This window comes from Danio rerio, chromosome 10, assembly GCF_052040795.2.
Source record: "Danio rerio strain M-AB ecotype USA chromosome 10, GRCz13ab, whole genome shotgun sequence".
Taxonomy (NCBI): Eukaryota; Metazoa; Chordata; class Actinopteri; order Cypriniformes; family Danionidae; genus Danio; species Danio rerio.
The window spans coordinates 30147938-30158340 of record NC_141030.1 but is presented as its reverse complement, the minus strand read 5'-3'; the positions used below and the strand labels follow the sequence as shown (position 1 = coordinate 30158340).

At 34.3% G+C, this 10403-nt stretch overlaps 1 long non-coding RNA gene across 1 annotated transcript; it reads left to right on the top strand.

Moving 5' to 3' along the window:
- The first annotated feature begins 908 nt into the window (after positions 1 to 908).
- Positions 909 to 7004, top strand: LOC147835077 (uncharacterized). The gene is made up of 3 exons (XR_015501176.1): positions 909 to 1015; positions 2011 to 2209; positions 6714 to 7004. It is a non-coding gene; the product is annotated as an uncharacterized LOC147835077 (long non-coding RNA).
- The last annotated feature ends 3399 nt before the right edge of the window (positions 7005 to 10403 follow it).

The following is a 10403-nucleotide window of genomic DNA, read 5'->3' as shown; positions in this document are numbered from 1 at the left end:
GTGTACTGAGAGTGTATTCATTTATGTAAATAACCTTTAAAAATATCTCTACAGTGGAATTATGAATATTTATTTTAATGGAATGTAAAATAAACATTTTCAAATGACAACAACAACAGCCATGATACTCATTTTGAACAAAATAATCATTATCATTAGCATATACTGTAAAACATTTCTGTAAACTTTATAGCATTACTGGCAATTTTGCTTGCCAGTAATACAAACCCAAATCAGAAAAAGTTGTGGCATTAATCACTCATTCATTTTATATTCGGCTTAGTCCCTTTATTTATCTGGGTTTGCCACAGCGGAATGAACCGCCAACTTATCCAGCATGTTTTTACGCAGCGGATACCCTTCCAGATGCAACCCATCTCTGGGAAACATTCACACACACTCATTCACACTCATATACTACAGACAATTTAGGTTACCCAATTCACCTGTACCGCATATCTTTGGGCTGTGGGGGAAACCGGAGGAGACTCATGTGAACGCAGGGAGAACATGCAAACTCTACACAGAAACGCCAACTGACCCAGCCGAGGTTTGAATCAGCGACCTTGCTGTGCGGTGACAGCACCTGCGTCGCACATTGTGACATTATGGAAAACGCAAATAAAAAGTAGTGATTTCCATATTTACTTTGACTTGTATTTTATTGCAGACAACATAAACACAACATATTTAATGTTTTGTCTGGTCAACCTCGTTTCATTTGTAAATATACATCCTTTCCTTAAAAAAAAAGTTTGGACGGGAGCAGTTTAGTCTAGTAATCAGGTAAATTGGTTAGATAATAATGTGATTTGAAACAGGTGATGTCAACAGGTGATTGTAATTATGATTTGGTATGATCTAGTCAGCAACAGCAAGTATAAAAACCAGGTTCTGTTTTAGGACAGGGTTGTGTCAGTACCCTTAACAAAGGTAACTTGTGCTTCTGGGATGGCACCATTAATACTGAATAGTACAGATATTTTGGATCAGATTCTTTCCAGGGAACAAAATGGTAAATGCTGTACTGTTCCAACATTTTATTAAAAATGTTTTGCTTAAACCCAAATTGGAATGTGTGCTTATTAAAAAATAAAATAAAACACATTAAATAAAATGGTATCACAATAAATGCTTGTTTTATTGTCTGCATAAAATGCAAGTACAAGTAAATTTAGTAATCATCATTTAATTTTTATAAATTTGCATTTTGCATAATGTCTCAACTTTTTCTGATTTTGGGTTGTACTGTTAAACTACAGCAGTTGCATTTGTTAATTTACAGTACGCTTGTGAATCTTGCCAGTAATACTGTCAAATTTACAAGTCCCTTTTAAATGATTAATTACAATGGGCTCTATGCACAGCTAGAGTTTGGAAGCCAACGAAAAACTTCTAAGGAAAGCTTTATGTGACTATTTTCAATTTCACATGGTGGTTTTACAGCATCAATGTTGTAATGTAATTAAAATATATTCAGTTAAATAGACTCTGTATTCATTTAGATGTTCAAGCGTAAAACAAGATAAAAGGCCTTTGTAACCACTAGCGCCATCAATAGCAACAGCAGAAATTCCATTGAAAATACTGGGGTAAAATAAACTGTCATGTTTTATAGATGGGGTGTGAGGGGATCTTGTCTGATCTGAGATCCACTTCATATTATATATCTAACAGGCAGTGAAGATCACTTATTTTTTAAGAAATCAGACCTTAAACATGACAATTTTGTATTGAAAAGACTGCCTGGCTGAAAATTAAAAGTCCATGTGCAAATAGCCCATTGTGCTGTAAAACTAACTGGCAATTTTGGTTGCCAGTAAAGCAAGTGCACTGTCAATTACCAATTACAATTGTAACAATTCGATTTAAAGCATTTTATAGGATTTTTTGTGTACTTTTGTAGCATGATGTTAAAGTGCACTATTATAAAAATAGCAAGACAAAGAAAAACCTCCAAATGCCACCAAACTTAAATGTTCTATCTTTCACGTTTTCCGTTTTGAATAGATACTCTCGCTGAGACCTCATACATCCTTCCTGAAGTTCAGAGGCCAGGCATTACTGTCGGAAATGGATGAGCTGAATGATCTGGCCTCCTGTGCAGACGGAAGCTCTCGCAGGACTGTTTCCACCTTTCTTGGGGTCGAAGGACAAACATCTTTATCACCGAGGCACAACAATCTTCATAACAATAAACAGGAAGCAGGTGAGATATGCATTTGCGTACGTTCTGGCACTTGACCTGGGAATCTTTCCCTTATTTGGTCATTTGTCATTTCACTTGCCAAAACTGGGAGAATAGCTAAGGTGGAGGACTTTGATTGCTTTTTCAGCAGACCTTTAAATCTCATTTACATGCAAGAATGGACCCATAAAAAGGGGGAAAAGGGGAAAGGTGACCCCTGCGTGTGACCTTGCAGGACCTGAATCAGCTTCTAAAAGAGTTCTGTTTTTACTCCTGGACCGATAAGAAGCGATTGATGTTGATAAGAAAACAGCAACACAATACTGGAACTTTCAGCGCATGTCGCCAAAACTGCATACAGTCTTTGTGTTCATATTACACTCACGCTTGCACACACACAATCCCTCACAAATCTATAATCATGCAACACACACATATACACAAACACTAGTCTAAAACGGTAGTGCTTGTTGCTAATGCTGAGTGACTAGGCACAATACAGAGGAAAGGCCAAGTGTTGTGTAGGGTTTCTTTCTTTCCCACGATGCTTTTCACAGTCAGGGCACCGTAAGGAAGGAAGCTGACGGTGGGGTTTGTCGCCTTGGCAGAGGCCGCCATGTTGCGTTCCCCAAGTGGACTGGTGGACATAAAATAACTCATAGGAAGTTCTCAGGATTTTGCACTTCCTGTTTTCAGAAAGGCTGTTTTGAGGGACAATAAAGGGCTGTGCAGTGATTTCAGAGACTTGCTTCTGAAAGTAAGCTGCAGTGAAACATAATTTTATGAGGTATGAAATGAATTGTTTAAAAGTAATAATAGAGACATCTACACTAATTAAATTTTTATCAACAAAAACTATAAATTGTGCACTAACTATTTCCCGTCAAATCTGAAGTAACTTACAGGCAGCAGTTTGCTACTGTAGTAACAAGAAGCACCATTTATCTTGCTCTATATACTTACAAGTCATTACTGTAAAATATACAGTAATTTTCACAAAGTAATTTTTAAAATACAGTAACATACTGTATAACTGTCCTACAGTAAAATACACTGTATTACAGTTAAATCCTGTGTCATTTATAAAAAAAATATGTATATAAATGTGCATTAAGTTGTTTGCAACATTGATAATAATAAGAAATATTTCTTGAGCATCAAATCAGCAAATTAGAATGATTTCTGAATGTTCAAGTTGCTTTATTGGCATGACAATTAGTAGAGTATTGCCAAAACAATTTAAATATGTATAAGATATGTAATATATTAACATCAAATTAATAAAATACACAGTAAATAAGAAATAAAACGGATGATACATTTGATTTTTTAACGATTACAGTAATAACAACAACAATAATAATAATAATAAAAAGTATTTTTGATTATTTAAATAAGATTATACATAAGATACAGATTTTACGTTAACTTTTTTTTTACGGTGTGTAGGGTGTATACATATTTTGCAGTTAGTTTAGACATCAACTCATCTTTTCTGAGCACGTGGTAAAGAGTCATTTAAATTTTTTTTTTATTAATTATTAAATGTTTCAATTTGGGGGAAAATATTTCTCTAGTTGTGGTGTATTTAGGGGAGAACAGAAGGAAGTGTGTCACATTGTGTGTCACAATTTCTGTCACACTGTTTACATATTCTCTGTTCTTTAGGAGTCGAAAAAGTTTTTTTTTTTTTTTTTTTGCAATTTTATATACTTTGAATTTACATTATACAGTTATGTTGTTCTCTAATTTCCAACACTGTACGCTGTAGCTACAACAACAACAACAACAACAAAAATCCCTAAAATATAAAAAAATGAAGATTACATTATTTCTGAATAAACAATACACATACACTGTTAAATATATCTATATAAAAATATATGTATAACAATTAAAAAATAAAGGAAATGCTACTCAAGTTAAACTTTAACCACAAGCAAAAAATCTCACATAATTCAATCCTCAAACCAAAAAATGCCATAAAATATGAGTGGATAATCACATCCAGAGAACTGTAAACTGCTTAACCATCATTATTTCTGCACAGGAGTGAGAAACGGATGCACATGAAATCCAAAGTCCAATTTCTATTGCACAAAAATATCCGCAGAGTGGTGTTTCTTTAAATGATGGGTTTCTCTCTAAGAGATTAATAAAATCTGTCAGCCTCTGCAAAATGGAGAAAATGTGTTTACATTTTCTTTCAGCAAGTGCTATCCTATAAAAAAACAAAGTCTATTGAATCACATTAAACTGCTATTATTTTTGGACTTGAAGAAGTTACTTTGCGTGTGCTTCACATGCTGTTTATTTTTACTGTAGTCTCTATTAGATCATACTCCTTCGTTTAGAGACCCTGAACATCTTCTCATGCTTAAAAACACAGCCCAGCCCTAATTACATCATACCTCCTGAATTATAAACAATATAGAGGAAACGACACCAAGGAAGAACTTTGAATTTGATTTTTATGTACGCACACATCTACACAGAATGGCAACAGTGTGCACAAAGTTGGAAAGCTGTCATAGGAACCCAGCCATTTTTCATTTTGGGATGATTTCATTATCTAAACCTACTCAAATTGACTGATTAGACACAAATATTTTCTTGGTTTCCTTCCTGACATTTAGACATTAAATTTTCATGGCTTGATATAAATCCTTCAGGATTTGGTGAAAAACAACTGTCAAAAACTGAATTTATTGAACTTGTCAAAAACTGAAGCTGGTGGAATTCCAAGGTTTCTGAAACTTTCTAAATGTACATATTAGAACCATTAATAGATTATGAAATGTAAATGATTACACGTGTGTGTGTGTTTGTGTGTGGCGGGGGGTAGTGGATTGAGTAGAAGCAGTAAGTTTGCTATGTTTTGCCACACAAAAATAAACTCACACTCTGATATGAGCCTAATGGTCCGTTCAAGGCCTTCTTGAGTTAGGAAGTTGTAATTATGACGTCAAGGGCTTCAAAGTTTTGACTCTCTGTATTTAATAAGGGGTAAAAATGTCCTGTCCTGTGTACTGAAGCATATGAGTATAGCAAAATCCATTTTAAAATATAATATTAAATGTAATATCTGTAAAATAGATGTATTAAAATGTGATAAAATTAATGCATTCAATTTTGCATATTCCAAGACACGTGCAAAGTTTGATGCAAAATGGAAATTTAATTAAATAATTTACATTTGCCAATTTCCAACCACAGTTTCAACATCTACCCCCTCTGACAAAAGTCTTGTCGCCTATCCAAGTTTTAGGCACAACAAATAATAACTTGACTTTTAGTTGATCATTTGGTATCAGATGTGGCTTAAATGAACGGCAAAGGCCTCTAGAGTATGCTTATTTTACCCAAATAAAAAAAAAGTCCCTTGATTTTTAATTATTTAATTAGGACAGCAAGGTCTGACGGTGAGACAAAACTCTCGTCACTTAACAGAAATAATGTAGAATATTGGTGCAGTAGAAAAAGAATGAATATTGTGTATGACTCTTGTGAGCTTGGACGACTGCTTTTATAAGTCTCTCAATGACTCAAATCACATTAAAAAAGTCATCTGGAATGACAGAAATCGTTCTTGCAGGACTTGAGGGGTTTATCAAGATTCTTTGGAATCATCTTCAATGCCTCCTTCTTACCCCAGACTTGCTCAATAATGTTAATATCTGGTGGCTGGGCTGGCCAATCCTGAAGCACCTTACCTTCTATGCCTTCAGGAATTTTGATGTGGAGGCTGAAGTATATGAGAAGGAGCACTATCCTGGTGAGGAATTTGCCCATGTGGTTTTTAATGTAATGGGCACCACAAATGTCTTTAACTCAAGGGGGTGATGTTGCCATCAGCTCTGCAGATCTCTCACATGACCCCATACTGAATGTAACCCCAAACCATGAATTTTCCCTCACCAAACTTAACAGATTTCTATGAGAATCTTGGGTCAATGTGTTTCCAATAGGCCTTTTGCAGTATGTGTGATGATTGGGATGCAGTTCAACAGATGATTCATTAGAAAACCCTACCTTCGGCCACTTTTCCAAATGATCACCTTAAAGTCAAGTTATTGTTTGTTGCTCTTACACCTGGGATTGACAAGTATCATGTAAATTAAATGTTTGTTTTAATTTGTTAAAAGTTAGGGTTAAAAAAATTTACCTGAAAATGCAACACCCAAATTTATTTCACAGGTGCAACACATGCAAGCAGAAAGTGTAGCAAGTGTAGTGTTGTGTTTCTTTTAATTGCATGGGTTAGGAAAAGTAGAACTGCATTATTATCATTATATCTGGGGATGTTTCTTGCGAAATTCATGGAGAATGTGAATGTGGATAAATAAATACATTGCCATTTTGCATATTACATTTCAAAATGAATTGTTTCCATACCCATACCACATTTTTGCTGCACCTCTTCACAGATAGTGGAATGAATATATTTGGAATGGCGTAAGGTCGAGTAAATGACAGAATTGATATTATTTGTGTTTAATTCATAAATATATATATATTTTTTCAGACATGACTTCAACTTACCATAATTGACTCCCATTCTCTTTTTAGTCCAAACTGTGCCCACTAAACTAGACTGTAAAAGCTGCTGACATAATGAAAAAAGACATTTATTCCTCATTTCCTGTCCTGACATTGCAGAGGGTGACCTCATCCTTACGAAAGTGTGAACTGGAGTTGTACCAGACATTTGTAAATGGATGTAATGTTGACCAAAGAAAGAGGAAATTATTTAGGTTCAAATTCAAATATTGTTTGAATAAATATTTCTGCAAAAACACGCTGTTACTAAAATGTTTTCCAATGCAAATTTTCGATTCAAAGTCTCACGCGTTAAAAGCTAATGAAAAGTCTGTTAGGACAGCCAAACTTGCCCTGTGTGAATAGGGCTGGTCCATAGACAGAAACCTTTATGAACTGTAAATGAGCCAGAACCAAATGACCTCACGGTGATTAAACTCACCATAGTCAGTACATTCAGCTCAAAATGTAAGATGGTTTGAGCAGGAGCCTTTCAGTTACAGTACCTTGTTCTCTTTTCCCCAAAGATAACAAAAGCATTGGTGGGAAATCAGCAATGCTACATGCAATTCCACATCTGTAGGTTTAAATTGAATTAGTAAAGCTGAGAATATGAATGAGGCTAAATTTGATTGCATCTACAGTAAAGATCAAAATTACAGAGCAAACTACATCTTCCCAAATTTCTCGGTCATTGTTTTGTTCTTATTTAAAGTTATCTTAACATGAGCAAATTACCATTTTAAAAACTTTTGTTATAAAAACATACCTTAAAAAATTTGAATGAGAACAGAAAAAGTGCACTGATCAAAATTGGAAAACACTTTCAGATCATCCCAATTATTGGTGTTGTTCTGCACCAGATAAAAAATAAAATTATTGTATGACAAGCCCTTTTAACTGGAAGAATAAATTAGCAGTTTTTACTTGACAAAGGGGCCTGTTTGCACCTGCATGGTCACATCATCTGATTTGTAAAAACAGTGCCATTTACAATCCAATTTTCAAATCCTGCGCTAAATACACCACATTTTATTTAATTATCATATTTTATTTACAGAACATATCTACATATTTTATTCGGCATGCAAATTATTTCATATGTAAGCTACAGGATGCTTTGTACTTCACTCGTGTCATTTTAAAATAATTGAAATCCTTCAACAACTGGTTTTTCGGGTGAAGGCAAAAGAATGACCCTTTCAAGCAAAGCTGTTCATTCCAAATCTGTGGTCTTTAGAATTTAGCATTTTTATTGTGTCACAAACCCATTCAAATCCCACAAAATACTCATTCAACACGCCCAAGCCCCTGAAAAAATTTTTATAAAAAAATAATAAAAATAGAACTATATAGATATTATGTGGTTGACTTTTTATTACTCCCATTTGAACACATGTAGTTGTCTCAAACAATTCAGAGAGCAACACTGAAACAAACAACCTGAAATGTTACTAATATTTCACTACATCTGGATCTCTCTTGTCTTTTTATTGCTGCAAAGTCATCAATTATGTCATCATATATAGCCATGCATGTTAACAACCGGTATTCAAACCAGGAGCAGAGCAGTGCATGAGGCGCAGGGGAATGGTTTTTTGCATGCATGCGTCAGTTTGTTTTCACCAGCGTTGTTTTGGTTGCACATAGAGAATAACAAACATGCAATGCAAAAGACGTCAAACGTAAATGGCCCCTATTGTCTTTATTCTGGGATTACCACCTAAAATTAATACACTTGCATAAAGTAAATCGTTTCTCAAAGCTTTTACTGGGGCTCTTTTTTTTTTTTTTTTTTTGCACAGTGTCTTTGTGCCACTCACCCTCCAGCAAGATGCCGCTCTTGGTGATCACCCATATTTCCTATATGTACATCTGCCACTGAGGACAGGATTAAAAACAGAAACACATAAAAAAATAGCTAAATAAAGTTCTTTGCAGCCGAAGACATTGAAATAATGAAATGGTCTATAGAGTCCCGATGTAAACCTTATTGAAAATCTTTAGAAACTACTTAGCAACAAAGTTACAGTATGGCAAAGAAAGCACTGCAGCCACCAAAGTGTGAAAGAAACAGGAAAGAGAGATAATCAAGATCACATGTTCTGAAGTGTGTGCTGGAGTCATTCAAAGCAAAGGTCTCTACGTAATTTCTAACTGATGCATATTTAAGAAATTTAAGTTACAGTATAATTTTTTTGTGTTACAAAGAGTTTGCTACATTCTTCTATTCTAAACTCTAATTGAGCTTCCTAAAATGATGATAAACAGTTTTCATTGAAACACATCAATTATCTACAACAAAGTAAAAAATTGTAAAGTATTTAACTTTACTTAACTTTAATTTGTTTCGATAGTAACTTATTAGTGTCACCTCTATAGTTTTGCTTTGGTCTTATAGCTCTACATCAGTTTTTCCTCATGGTTATCATCTTTAGTATTAGTATGTATGGCTTTGTTATACAGATCTCCAGAATCAGATTTTTTGTTCTTGTTTGTTAACTGTAATATTATTATTAGTTGCATGTTTAAAAAATACATGATATAAAATCATTTCCAATTGAGAGTGTTATTTTCTCTGAAATCTATAGCATTTTCCTGAGTGCAAATGGTTTCTCCATAATTTTCCCCATGTATAATACTTTACTTATAATACTTATTATTTATAACTAATAGTACTTAAAATACATTACTAATAACTTATACTTCCTATAATCACTGCACTATTTAATATTTGCACATTTAAAATTATACAAACTCGTTGCACTTTATTGCACTAATTCATCTTGAATTGTACATTTATATTTTACTGCACATATATGTTTGTAATTATTCATATCTGTCCGCATACTTCTAATTATTAATAGCATAATAGCAACGTGTAGATATATTCATCTACTGTAAATGTCTGTTCATAGTTAATACAACCTGTGTATATAATCTTTGTAGTACATCCATCTGTTAATATTACCCATAGTTTTTCTATAATTGCATTTTATAACTTAGATCTATATCCTGCTTTTGCTGTAGTTGCACACCTGGTTAGGCCTAAAGTGCATTTTGTTGCCTTGTACATGTGTAATGACAATAAAATTGCATCTAATCTAATTAGCATTGCACATTATTTAATATCACTGGACATCAAACACTAGCTAGCTTGCCTTGGTGGATGTTATTCGTAGTCTGTTTAGTTGTAGTTTACTTGTAGTCAACTAAACTTTTGTCAAATTTCGATCTCCACTGTAGATTTAAAACTGGAGATATCATGAGCCTGATATCTGGAGGCTATGAACAGAAGCCAAGTGTGTCCTCCACCTAAAGAGCTTCTCTGGGAATAAATCCTAAACCTTGTGGGGAGCCTCTCCCCAAACGCTCGCACACGACAAATGCAACGTCACCATCTGCTAACACTTACGAGCATGTATCATGAGTTCTGCGGTGAAGTCTCTTTACAACAGAATGGCACTGCAAAAGATGTACATACGCACAGGGAAGATGACTGAATGCTGATTTCACTTCAGGGTTTATGAAGGACCTAAATATTTATTCGCAATATTCAGAGTCCAAATCTGGAGAACAATGAATGTGATGTTTACAGTAAGACTCATAAAAGGTAGATGTTATATTTGAGGGTTTGAGTTGTTTAATGTGGAGTGGTTGTCCTCTCCTTTGCAGG